Source organism: Colias eurytheme, chromosome 1 (genome assembly GCF_061535395.1).
Source record: "Colias eurytheme isolate Ceu_HAF_F1 chromosome 1, ilColEury1 Martin Lab GWU primary, whole genome shotgun sequence".
Classification (NCBI taxonomy): domain Eukaryota; kingdom Metazoa; phylum Arthropoda; class Insecta; order Lepidoptera; family Pieridae; genus Colias; species Colias eurytheme.
Window position 1 is genome coordinate 15,181,310 of NC_142980.1, and position 15,350 is coordinate 15,196,659.

General features: G+C 29.9%; 1 protein-coding gene across 2 annotated transcripts in view; it reads right to left on the minus strand.

The window, feature by feature from the left end:
* Sh (Potassium voltage-gated channel protein Shaker) overlaps positions 1-15,350 on the minus strand; it is a 153,155-nt gene that overhangs the window by 83,946 nt on the left and 53,859 nt on the right. The gene's annotated exons all lie outside the window — the stretch shown is intronic.

The following is a 15,350-nucleotide window of genomic DNA, read 5'->3' on the forward strand; positions in this document are numbered from 1 at the left end:
TACATGGATGCCTTTTTATTTGATTAGATTTTTGTCCGCTATATTGTAAATATAAAAATATAAAAGGTGAAAAATTATTTTAAAATGTAAAGCAATTATTTTTTATGATTTAAGTTTTTTTTTACCAATATTAAAATCAACTTTATAAGAAACCTTTATTTTTAATTCGAGTTTTATTTCAATAAATACGAAAATCTATTATTATATTCTATTCATTATAAAAATATTACAATTATCAACTGCTAACGGTGTAACCGTCTAAAAAGGGTATAAACTTTAATGTTGTATTTTGGTTACCATAATGTAAAGGTCACTTGTATACGGTCAATAACATTTAACGACTGACTTTGAATGTGTATTTTAACTGAACACCTTCACCAGATTTTGAAATAGAACAAATTTTGTTGAAATTAATGCATTTATAGCTTAATTCTAATTTATTGATTATTAAACTCTCTATTATGTTTACAATTTTATTTTATATATATTTTAAAGGTTATTCGTTGTAATAAACCATTATCGAAATATCTTTATTGTTACTCAAGAAAAATTCCCTAGAATATAAATCTTCGACTTAAAAATAGCAGATAATATAAAAACAACAATGTATGCAACTCATTATTAAATACAAAACTATAAAGCCACGTCAGACGCAATATACATCACGAATATTAACAATTAACTCGAATCCAAGAGAATCTCTCTGATACAATTTACATTATAAACGGAATAATTTTAAATTAACATATAAAACCTCTGCCATTTCAGTTGTCTGGTATCTGTTCGAGCAGACGTCCTGGCTAAAGCCTGTTTCTGAATGCATAGCAATCCCAGCCTTTGTTTTAAAATTAATTTATTACACAGTAAACTTACTTGTACAGATAATATCATTGAATCGAATCTTAATTATAAGGACATGCCTTCTTTTGTCATGAGAGGCAATTTTTATACGTGAAATAAGCGAATTTTGCCTTTATAATCGTGTTTGTTTATGATTATGAGAGTTCAAAAATGACCCGATTTTAGCCATTTTTGTCGACCTATCTTAAACTCTATTTCTTTCCAAAATTTATCTTCCATTGAAACTTAAATTTACGATATTAGTTTCTTGATTGCATCCTGCTTAAATTTAAAACATTGTAAACAAAAGAAATAAAAAAAGTTACTTACTAGACGATGTATTTAATATCTTACGTAATAAGAAATCAAGTGTGTAATTTTCAGACAATACGGCTAGCTCGTAATAGTTCCGGACAATTATAGAATTGTTGACAAGTTCAATTAAGAGGGAATTCGTAGGAAGTGATTATTGGTATCGGTCTCCAGACACCTAATTCTACCACACTGTTAACATATATTGCCTTGCTAATATGTGATCGTATATTTAGGATTTCTGCTTGAAATATAGTCATTTATCTACATAGTATAAAACAAAGTCGCTTTTTCTGTCCCTATATACCTTTGTACGCGTAAATCTTTAAAACTACGCAACGGATTTTGATATGTTTTTTTTTAAATAGAGCGATTTTCAAAGAAGGTTTTAGTATATAAATTATTAGGTTTTATACAAAGCGAGCGAAGCCGCGGGCGGAAAGCTAGTATGTATTAAAGTAATCATTAAAACGGTATACTAAGTATTGAATATAGGCATTTATGTAACTTATAGAGTATTAATTGAAAAGGTTTAGTGATTTCTGCTTGAAATGTAGTCATTTACATAACAAATACAGTGTTTTAATTAAAAAACTGACGTTTCTGTTACGCTCTCATAACGAAACCAATTAGCTGATTTTGATGACACTTAGCATGGAGATATTTATTAATGCTAAAATTGCTTCTTTTTCGTTAAAATACGCTTCATTTATTACTACCTAGACAAGCATAATAGAATCCTATTTATAGTAAGTACTAGCGGTCCGCCCCGGCTTCGCCCGTGGTACATATTTACGTTTTCTCTACATAAGAACCATCCTCGTACTTCAAGGAATATAATAAAAAAAGAATTATCGAAATCGGTTCAGCCGTTCTCGAGTTATGCGCTTACCAACACATTTTGCGATTCATTTTTATATATAAGAAGATTATACTTTAAGGTATACGTAAGCTATATGCCATTATAATTGCAATATTTTTAAATTAATATCACAGACTCACGATGTAAAAACATCCAATTATAAAAAGTACACACAAACTAACTACGAATCAAAGCAATTTGATCTTAACTCGACGTGGAAGTAAAAGAGATCTGATTAAAAATTTATTCCAAGTTTATTTGAAACTACATCTGTAAAGGCTAATGGGAATGGATAGCTCCCAACTTTAAAATGCACAAGTAAATACTGGTGGTTTATTGAATTCGCATATCTTGACTGTCTGAAGGTAAAGAGAAGGAGGTATTAGGTCCTAATTAGGAGGTAGAGGGTGGTTCAATCCAATATGGGAAAAGATTGTGTGAGAAGAATTGGGTGTTGATGTGTAAATTTTTTATCAAGCTAGTTTTCAAAATACATAATTGGCATGGTTTGGGATTGTCTAGTCCTAAGTAATTGAACAGTTTTATTCACGTAATTTTAGGAAATTATCATTAATAACAATTTTAAATTAAAATTAATTTATCTAAAATAATATTTTAATTCCAATAAAAAGTAGAAACTGAAAGTATTCGATACATCTAGGTACATAAATTAATTAAAAGTTCGAACTTTTAAAGTGGCGTTCAATGAGTTTTAATATAAGAGCTATAAAGATATTATTTTTAAATAGAATTGTATAAATTTGAGGTAATATTAAAATTGTCTCACAGTCCATAACAAAACACTCAGTCCATAAAAAAAATAACAAAATTTGTAATCTGGGGGCCTACAGAAAAAAATATATTAAACTTTCAAATGTTATAAAAAAGAGCGTGTGTGCCGAGCACACGTAGCAGAAGTGAGATTTCTTTGGCCACATTCAAAGATACCAAAATCGACGCCTTCTTCAATCTCGCGTTATTAAAAATATTGTAAAATCCTTAAAGCTGCATGACTATAATGTTATTATAAATTTTCAAGAATTTCAGCAAAGTACAAAGAGCTCTATAATCGTTGTTTTGTAGTTTAAGCTTTCACCTGGAGCAAAATATTATGTTTTTTAATCAACTATAAATACTTTTGACGTCGTTTCACAAAATAAGCTTATTACGTTGAACATAAGTATAATAAATAATAATGTTTTAATCAACTTGTAAGCCAATCACTGTTTGTTATTTAGAAACAATAATTAGAACTAAAAACTTTCTTTCAGAGATGAAATAACATGTAAAAGACACAAACTTCCAAACTTAATCAATGTAATATTTGTATAAGAGAAACTCGTAATACGTTAGTAAACTCATCAGAAGTAAAAGTAACAATACGATACGTTTTCTATTCAAGATCGAATGAAAACTTTTTACTTGCTAATGAATATTTTTAATCTGTGAGCTTCTTGAGGGCTCTTTTCTGTATCTGCCTTCCGTACTGAGGAAAAAAGACGAGCGAATTCGTTTCTTTATAAGAATTATATAATATATTATCAGTCTTTATTATATTATAGGTCATTAATACGACAAATTAATTCAATGTGTAAGTAACAAAAAAACATGTTTGTTTTATATTAAATATTACATTCTTCGAAATATAATAGGCATTGTTATTTAAGTATCAGTTTGGATGTTCATAATGTATGTATTATTTTATGAGCGACATCTTGTATATAGCAAACATATATTCCACATTCTCTGGATAATAGATAATCTATATAGTGCATTCAAGTAGCGATAGATTTCAAAACAGGCTTAGATACGACGTGAATAACATAGAAGATCGACATGCACATAAAATAATATACCAAATATGTTACATAACGACAGAAGCGTAGCGTGCCTTGGCGGGGCCCCGTATGAAAATTTTTTTGGGCGCCTTTAGGAAAGGTAAAGATTTCTCACAAAAGAAAGAAAAATGTTTGCATAAAATTAAAAGAAATATTTATTCATCATAATTATCTATCTGTCGCTTATTCCAAAATTTTTACAAACAATTCAAATTAAATATACACACAGGAGGCCAGAAAATTGTTTTTTTTTACTTTGGGAAATTTGGGAAGTTTTTAGTAATTTTTGCTTACGCACGTTGGGGGCCCCCTTGGCGCGGGGGCCCCGTATAATTGATACGGCAGATACGGCGGTAGCTACGCGCCTGCATAACAATTAACATATTCATGATATTTGTGTACAATTTGATTTGTTTACTAAAAAACTCCGATGTAAAAAGTAGTCTATAATTTGCACAATGTCATAACCAATTATTGAAAAATAAACTAACACACTTTCACAATGCATATTTAATAATAAATAAATCCGAGTTAAAAAGTAGACTATAATTTGCCCAATGTCATAAACCAATTATTGAAAACTAGCTTTCCGCCTGCGGCTTCGCCCGCGTTTTCAAAAAAAAACCCGCATAGTTCCCGTTCCCGTGGGATTTCCGGGATAAAACCTAACCTATGTCACTCAGAAATGATGTAGCTTTCCAACAGTGAAAGAATTTTTCAAATCTGCCAAGTAGTTTCGGAGCCTATTCAATTCATACAAACAAACAAACAAAAAATCAAACCTTTCCTCTTTATAATATTTGTATAGAAGAAACTGAAACACACTTTCACAGTGCGTTAATAATAAAAAAGACTATTTGCCACAAAACAATTAATGTAATACATAGGTATGTTTTACATCTATATAAGCAATAATTTTATACGTTTCAATGCATCGTAGATGAAATTTCGTCTACCGGTCCTTTCCAATATAAACTGCTATGCTTTACAAATTACTACTTCTATATTATATATATATGTGTACATAGTTAATATTATCTTGTTCCAACCGACGACAGCACTAAATTGTCACTCGGAAGAGCACAACATTAGAGTACGTTACATCGGCACTTTCGTTAGCTGCATTTATCATGTGCTTATATTGTTACTAGCCATTGCAATATCAATTTAATTCGATGAATATGTCGTAAAATTCATTAAAAGATGATTTAAGTAATTTATCGTATCGAATCGTATTGAAAACGTAACGTAAAAAAGAGCGTGTGCCGAGCACACGTGTCAGAAGTGAAATTCTTTGACAACATACAAAGATTCCGAAATCGTCGCCATACTGCATGACGTGACGGTAATGCCATGACGCGACGTTGAAATTTTACTCTCAATGTGCCTAAAGAAGTTTCACATCAAAATCAATGCGTAAACATAAGGTTCAAGTGAGAAATTTTCGTTTTAACAGATTGTAACTCTTTTCAATCGATTGTATAATACGTATTTTTAAATCATATGACCATAATAAAAATATGTTTTCTATAAACAAATTCATCTTAGTAAATCCACACAAATATCCACATAAAAACAGCACAAAAGCCGTTTAAATTATACTTAATTAATCCGCCATTTTGTAAAAATCAACAATCTATTAAGCTCAAACGATTTATGCTTTTCAGCAGAAAGATAACAAGCAGAAAATAGCGAGAGCCTCAGCACAATATCTAATAAATTGATGCAATGTATTTTGTTAAAGAATCCCGTTGAAGTAAACAATTTTCTGGAGTATGCATTTTATATCAGAGCATTCGTTACAATATATCACGCTGCCGCATGCTGTGTCAGCATTTTGTCGGGGCCGCCCATATTTTATTTGCTATCAATGTTTTTTAACGGTGGACAGATATGTTATTGCTATCTGATGTTTTATGTATGGGAGTAATTAGTAATTGTAATTAAAATGTATTACCATCATGAAAAAAATGTGTTTTTTTCAATTTATGACCTCCAGTCTTATCAGTGAAGACAAACATCATGGGAAAACAAAATCTACTGCAGTTTTCGTGGTGCTAAAACCGAAACACATATATATGCGTCTTGGTCTGTGCACTATGAACAAATATAATCTATGAAAGAATACCACTAATTGATTTTGCAACCAACATGTCTTAACCACGAACAAAACTCCATTTACAAGATAAACGAATAACCAAAGACTAATGAATACCCCATGTTCGTGTAACATGATGTTAGATCTCCAGGGCTTCTAAAGTGCTAATCCAATTGGGTTGAATTGAACCTAGCCATAGTCTAACAATCCTATTATTTAACTATCATAGTATGCAAGGGCAAGGCTTTACTAAGATTGTCATAAGCGATTGGTTTACATCGAATTATGGTGTTACAAGTTGTTTAAAATACTTTGAGTGGAATATGTATGGTAAAGTATAAGTAGCATGAAGGAGTGGTTATGATAATGTTTCTGATGGTGCAGTAGTTATAAACTGTTGTAGAGGTTGTGTTAGATGTTCGCTTCTGAAAATATTATATGATGGACTTGTAATTATGTTTATTTATGTAGTATATTTATGTTTTCTATTACCTATTATTTATAATTTACAATGCTATTCATGTGTGTGTTGGAATTAATGGTTTCTTTCTGTCTGTAATTATATTATATGTTTTATTTTTATGAATTTGTAAACTGTATCTTGTTTATTAAGATTCGGTAGGCACACTAATGGTTTAATTTTTCTTATACTCTCTTCTTGTACAAATTAATTATTAATTTTAAGACATAATTAGAGCACATAAATATCAAGTATAACATTAGAGTAGATAGAGCTCTACAAATTTTATTGTAATATAAACAACAATTACAAATTTATAAAGAGATCTAAAATTTAACCTAATAAATTTTATAAATAAGATTAAAAATCTTCGTTATTAGGAGACTAGAAGCATTAAAGATATAATATTTTTTGTTTGTTGTACCTACGTTCATTGTGTAATCAAAAATAGCAAGTCTTTAGAATCCTCCGTATTTACTAAGAAAATCCCTAACGAGCAATGCTATACACTAACAAGGGATGTTACGAGAGTTATATAAATATAAAATGAAGTTCCTATATTAATATTTTATTTTAGTAGTCTAGCAAAATGTAACGAAGAAAAAACAGTCATTAACCATTCTGAATATTGTTGGATTTATCTGTTATATTTTTTTGTACCTAATTATTTTGTGAGTACAATTAATATGTACATTTGAAATGACATAGTCATTTAATTATCATACATACTTGTCAAATTATAACCATTTCATCCGTAAATACTTGACGAGTAGAGATTCCTACTGTTTTTAATTCGGTCAAGATAATAAATACAATTATTATTAGATTATTATGTTCTTTTAGTTGAATATCTATGGTATACTGGTTTCATTCAGTAAAGGCTAGCAATTTCATTCTCGTAGGAAGTGATGCCTTCTAAATGAATGCAAAGCATAGAGTAAGAGGATTACGGGGACACGTGAATGAAGGTAATAATATATAACAGGTAGGGACGTGATCACTGTGACTAATGAAGTAACAGTTAATCACGTCACAGTTATAAATAACAGGATGTCAATAGATAAAAATATCTATCCCTAATGTAAGAAAAATGTGCATAATGAACTGATCAAAAATACAGTATACATTTTTTGAGAAATTAATATTACATGCCAAAAAAAACTTAAGTTAAAATATTGACTATTCAAATAGGTCGCTAATTGAGTATTGATTTGATGATTGTTATTTGACTATTCACTCTTTTGCGTACAAAATAATCAATTAACTAATTATTCTATGTCGGATTTTGGTATATAATGCATGTTTATGTTTATCATAATAAACATTATCAAAATTAAAATATATTAATAAATCACTGGTGATTTTTAATCACATAGAAATCACTATGACGCAGTAACGGGTTTTCCCGCCATACTCGTATTAAGTACAGTCGCTATGTAGAATAAAGTATTAGGGACAAAAATAAATATAGCCTTACGACTTTTTAATCTTTTAAATATACGATAGGGATGAACAATTGAACATGTAAGTTAATAAGTAAAAAGTTGTTACGTGGGATGATTTAAAATTAGAATTATTGAATAACAGTAAAAGCTATTTTAAAATTTACGTTTATTTTGAACATACTACACTTTTATCATTTAACTACATGACAATTAAATAGTGATCGATTTCTTTATATTCTTTATAAATGTATACAATTAAATAGTGATCAAGCATAAGTGAAAACAGAAATTTAGTAACAGATTAAAATATTGCTGTTTACTATAAAACTGGTAAAAATGCCTCAGGTTATAATTTGAATTTTAAAACAACTGTTGTTGGAAATTCCGATATTATCGTCACAGAGTTTCTAAGTCTTCACGCTACAAAACGCAAGTCATGTCATTCGAAACAGTTTCAGATTGAACCGATAATCAAAACGCCATTTTGATTTAATATACAGGAATGTATTTTTATGTTACTCGGGTATTATACATTTAGAAAAACATATTACTCAGAAATTAAAGATTTTAACGGATTTTAAACGCGATTTATTGCTCCGTGACCACACTCGCTGCAAAATGTGCAGGGATAATAATAAAATAAATAAATCGCGTTTAAAATCCATTCAAATATTTAATTTCTAAAAGTTATAATACTCGCGTTAAATCAAATACAAGAAAATACTATGTTACAACTCACTTTGTCGGTAGCCAATAAAATCAATATATCTGATAAGTAGAAAATCGTACATATTAAATAAATGAGTTTAAATCCTATTAAATGCCAATCTATTCTACTTTCATCGGAAAGCGGTTTATTAATAGATAGAGTTGAAGCCCTACGTGTTCAATGTCACAACATTGCAAGCGACAGCCCTATGTAGCCAAGTCATAGATCACACAGAGCAAATACCGAGTAACTTCCCGTGTATAGATTAGGCGCAAAGCACTCAATAATGTACCATAATTCTCCGACGCTACCGGTTCTGCAGTTGGATTCGTAATAGTTGATGTGTAATGCTTTATTGCATATTAACTATTGCAATCTGCATTTATTTATAGAACAAAGCTTTGTTTATAATCCTCTCTTTCCTCCATACATTATAAACAGAAAAAAGTTAATTTGATACATTCTATATCTCATATTAATAAATACGTATACTAAAGTTTTCGTTGTATTGATATGTATGAAAGCAATGAAACTATATTTCCAAGGAGATTACATTTCAATATGTTTATTTCATCTGAAATCTTACTAGATTGAATCTTGAATATTGAATCTTGTTTATTAAGAACTAGGTTTCCGCCCGCGGCTTCGCCCGCGCAGTCAAAGAAAAACCCGCATAGTTCCCGTTCTCGTGGGATTTCCGTTATTGCGTCATTTTCCCGGGATAAAAAGTAGCCGATGTCCTTTCTCGGGTATCAAAATATCTCCATACTAAATTTAATGAAAATTGGTTCAGTAGTTTAGGCGTGATTGAGTAACAGACAGACAGACAGAGTTACTTTCGCATTTATAATATTAGTATGGATTAGTACAATCGTTTTTTACTGATTACTCTAGTGAATCTAATAATATTTATCGTGTAGGTACTACTTTTGTAGTTAAAATTGCAAAGATTTGTTATATGTGTTATAATTCATTCTTTGTAGTAACAACTTTTATTGAATGTCAATTACAGGCAGATCCCTACAGGGCGATCACGGGCAGCCAAGCGAAGCAATTGCTACGTGAAGCAATTTAGCCACATAGTAATAAATAATAATAATAAAATTTGGACTAATCTAATAAGCGTCTATTTATTCTATTGATCATATGTGAAGTCATAAAATACTTTTTTTAAATGACACGAATATTAACAATTTGTTCCATCTAGTTTAATAAAGTCTGTGTTCTATATCGCTCGACGAATATGCCTCGAAAAGTGTTGAGTGTCGATGGAGTGCCGGCGTGATAGATTGACTTAAGATGATAATAAACGCTTTCAATTTTACTATGTTGCATACAATTTTACTGTGTTTTCTTATTAGTTGGAAAATGATGTTAATTTATAGATTATTTCTAAGTTTTAATAAAATGAAATGAATAACGTAGATACTTGTAGACTCGTAGCGTTTGCTACGAACATGCTACGAACAATTACTTTACACAAGTTTACTTTTTATTTACAAAGCTGTTTTGATTGATTCATTGCTTGAAATATATTTTTATCTATAAATACAAAATTAATCATTGCTACACAATATTTATTTAGACTCTTAAAATATATTGTTATGTATGGTAAAATTATAATATATTTCACTGCTTTTTATCATATTATATTACAATCTTATATATAAAATTCTCGTGTCACAATGTTAGTCTGCATACTCCTCCGAAACGGATGGACCGATTCTCATGAAATTTTCTGTGCATATCGGGTAAGTCTGAGAATCGGCCAACATCTATTTTTCATATGTACCACGGGCGAAGCCGGGGCGGACCGCTAGTTTTATTATATGGTTCTAAAAAAGAATTTAAATGAAAATTGACTTAAATGACAAATTGTAACAATAGTGCATTTATTAGTTGCATGAAAGTCACAGTCTGCCAAAACTGTCCCGTGCCCGTCGTTGGACATAATTAAGTAGAATATATTTGGCTCTTTTAAAAGAGGAAATAAATTATATTTATGTCTCTGTCATAAAACTCCGCGATGGTATATGTCTATCTCTATTATCTATTATATATTAAAAACCTTCAATATATTATTGATTTCATGTAGATCTATAATATGTCCAAGTACAGCATAATTATGATGATTTAATTATTTTAGAAGATATTACAGCTTTAAAAATTGTGGGGCGTGGAGTACTAACTAGTAAGATATATTATTACTAAATTATATATGCAACTAAATAATAAATAACAACAAACTCTACTAGTTACATTATTTTATAAGATATTGGACTGTGGACCTATATAAAAAAATCGCGCCTTTTTCATATGAATAAATAAAACAAGGAATTATAATAACCTGTTGCCAGTCGTAATAAATCTGTTTTGAAATATCAGATAACATTATTATTTGTGTAAGCAATACTCTTGGTTACTGTTACCTTTATTTATTTACAGTATTTTATTTGGATGGCAACTTTCGTTACATTTGTTTTTCTAGGAAGAAAGATTTCGGCCTTGTTCTAAAGAAACCACTCTTCCTCTTTTTATATCCATTTGTCTAGAACTTTTTTGTGATTAATTTTACACGAGTTTTATACATTAAGAAATAAAAATTAAATACTTCATTAATAAGTTAGTCTTCACGTCACCTCACTCGCTGTTAAGTGTTCAAATCGTCAATAGTTAAATAATACAATGAACAGAACGCGTTTGATATTAGTCAAAAATTCTTTAACTCATAAATCCGTTTGTCTGTTTTCTACAGTTACCTAGACTCCGAAACGGGCTTTCAAAATTAATATAACTTTCAGAGTGTCTTGAGATTGTTAATTTATTAAAAGAGGATAAAACGAACGCCTAATTTAAAAAAGGGTTCCACAATCCACTTAAAACAAATTTAAACAGGCTTGTTCACTTTTTCTGTTACACATATAAATTATAAGATGAAGTTGAGGGCGTCTCTCTTAACTATGATAAAAAGCATCCCAAATTTACTCCGAGTTTTCGGTCGACCCTCTCGAGTGGAAGATCATTCGTATTTGGTCTGTAATTTATATAATTACAAGCTGTACCCTGCACGCTTCAGGACGCATGTTATGGCGTGCATGAGACATGTGGAAAACGTATAAATATATGAAATAGGTTGTGTATCGTGTTATAATTTGGGCTCTTTCAACGATGAAGTAATTGAGTTTTAAACGGGTAATAAAACAAATTTAATAATAGATGACAAATCATGATATTTCCAATTAGTATATTAAAATAAAATAAATATGAAACGACTAAAAGTACGAACATTACGGAAAAGATTTTTTGACATAGCCAATGTCCTTCTTATCTATTAATCCCTATTTAATTGGTATTTATTTAACAATCTATTTTATTATTAATTTTTTGGGAACATAATTGTTTCACAGAGTTCATTTCACATTTATAATATTATCTTCACAATCATTATTTATCGGTGATGTAAAACAACGTATAAAAATTTCCGCCACGGTGGTATTCTTAACTTTATTTATTTTTAACCTTTGTATCGCACACAATCAGGTTAATAGGAAACAATCCAACTGCCAATTTAACAGCACAGTGTCACATAAGTTCGTTACATTGAATTTTATGAACGTTTTCGATGGAAAACTTGATCAACGTCAACGGAAATAAAGCGCGAAATCCTCTCACATAAATATTAGAAGCAAACGTTAAATATTTTGTACCGGCTATTGATGCGAAAACTAGAAAGTTAATTTTATTCAAAAGTAATAGACGACTTGATGGAGTATTTTCGTATGTGTGTTTTTGTCTCTTACAGAGTGTCTTTCAGAGATACATCTCGATACATACCTATATTTTTAAGTTGCATCCAGATTTTTTTGTATTATTAAAATATCTTTAATTAGGTAGGCATTCTATTCGGTTGTTTATTTGAAGCCTATAAAAAGCCTAACAAATTACATTACATTAAGCACGGACCTTTAAAAAATATACAAAACAAATACTTTTTCTAACATTTTGAATCTTTTAAGATAAAAAGAACCTGTTTCAATAACGGTATTTACGAAAAAGGTCTACAATCATTTAAATTAAATTCACTTTAAAAGTAAAAAAAGCAGACGGGCGAATGTGAAAGCTATCACGTACTTATCAATACCGACCCTTTTAGCGTAATTTAAGGGAAAAATCCACTCCCCATTGATTTTCAATATTCGGCCATAACGATTATTGTTACTTTGTAATGAACGGATTCACATAATATAGGAAAATTAGAATTTTCTCTTTATCGTATTGAATACTTTATATTAATGTATGATGAGTGTAATTACTTCACTATTGAATGAATGAAATAAATGAAATTATTTATATTAAATTATTTATAATTATGTATATTATATTATATTATATTATTTTTGTCCGCTTAGGTATATATAATAAAACAGTTAGAATAAAATAAAAAGCTGTCTCATTAAACTGTTTAGGTATCGTATATATTTTTTTAATTAATAATTGTGATATGAGGAATTTGTGCAAAGAAGGACTTTCATTTTAGTTTAAATTACACACAGAACAAGTCGCGGGATAAAGCTAGTACATATTTACTAAACACAAACAAGTACAGATAATTTCAAGTAACCTACAAATTTTCCGATCATAAAAAATTAGATTTATTCATTCCAATTATTAATAACTAATTGATATTAATTCAAATTTAATCAGTAACATTGTTGAAACATACTATCAGCGAAGAAACTTTTATTTGTGATCTTCAAGTTTCATCGATGAAATTATTTCACAACTTTATCTACAAAGTTCTTTCGTATAAATTAAATAATAAAAGCAATTATACTGTTCGAATTTTGTTCTTTTAGTGAAGTTTCTAGAATAATTAATTTCGGAAATAATTTGAACATTCTATGAAGATGTTAGTTTATTTTTTGAGTAATTTTTAAGGTTAATTTTGTTTTAACCCTCGCGCTAATAGAAGGATAGATTACGTCTGAGCGCTGTATAAAATTAGGAATTAGGTAGAATTCGCTTGTAAAAATATTCAAAAATATTTCTGGCCAAGTCTGTACGAGCGATTACATTTAAAAAAATAACAAAAAAACTTCAAATTAATTCGCATTGGCGCATTGGAAAAAATGATTTTAAATTTTTAATTAACTACTAGCGGTCCGCCCCGGCTTCGCCCGTGGTACATATTTACGTTTTCTCTTCATAATAACCATCCTCGTACCTCAAGGAATATTATAAAAAAATAATTATCGAAATCGGTCCACCCGTTCGCGCGTGATGCCGTGACCAAGGGAAATAGGGATTCATTTTTAGGGTTCCGTAGCCAAAATGGCAAAAACGGAACCCTTATAGTTTCGTCATGTCCGTCTGTCCGTCTGTCCGTCTGTCCGTCTGTCACAGCCGATTTACTCGGAAACTATAAGTACTACAGTGATGAAATTTGATGGGAATATGTGTTGTATGAACCGCTACAAAAATATGACACTAAATAGTAAAAAAAAGAATTGGGGGTGGGGCCCCCCATACATGTAACTGAGGGATGAAATTTTTTTTTTCGATGTACATACCCGTGTGGGGTATCAATGGAAAGGTCTTTTAAAATGATATAAAGTTTTCTAAAAAACATTTTTCTTAAAGTGAACGGTTTTTGAGATATCAGCTCTCAAAGTCGTAAAAAGTATGTCCCCCCCCCTCTATTTTTATAACTACGGGGTATAAAATTCTAAAAAAAATAGAGGTGATGCATGCTAATTAACTCTTTCAACGATTTTTGGTTTGATCAAAGTATCTCTTATAGTTTTTGAGATAGGTTGATTTAACTGTAATTTATTATATTTGCTGCTACGGAACCCTTTGTGCGCGAGCCCGACTCGCACTTGGCCGGTTTTTATTTATAGAGATTATGTCATCTTAATATATCATTTACTATTTATTACTGTCAATTCACAATGTCCCAAAACAAAGTTTCTAACTGTTTTAAACTATTAATTAGTATGAACTCCGAAAACTCGCTGCTCGCAATATGATATAATATGGTAAATACTTGGTAATTAAATAATACTATGAATGAAATGAATATTAAATTTTTAATTTAATTCACTCGGGTAATATGTATGCAATTTGCTTTTCAATTCGTTTCAACGTGTTAACAACAAATTATATTGTATTTATTGGCTTATGTTTTAAGTAAATATATTCTAAGGTTCGCTGTTTTAAATAAATATTCAGTTCAGGTTAAATCAGAATATAAGAAGTCGATTGATTATTACACGAATACTCGAGTCTCTTAAATCGGATAATCGTATTAAATCCAATTTCTTGGAGATACATCTCTTTGTAACAAGTACCCAATGCTATCGAAGAAATTGGGTTAAACGCCCTTATTAAATATTTGAAAGATTTTCCAGATACCGAGAAATTTAAATGTCATTTTCGTTAGTCGTGCGGATCTATATTTGTTTTGTTTAATCTAATTAATAAAAGCGTAAAGTTTTTTTATAGATTCCATAGTTAAGTCCGTTCATTTAATAAGTCAAAGGACAAAGCGTTGCTTATATAATTATTCATCTTCATAAAAATACAGCTTAAATCCATACTAATATTATAAATGCGAAAGTAACTCTGTCTGTCTGTCTGTTACTCAATCACGCCTAAACTACTGAACCAATTTTCATGAAATTTGGTATGGAGATATTTTGATACCCGAGAAAGGACATCGGCTACTTTTTATCCCGGGAAAATGACGCAATCCCGGAAATCCCGTGGGAACGGGAACTATCCGGG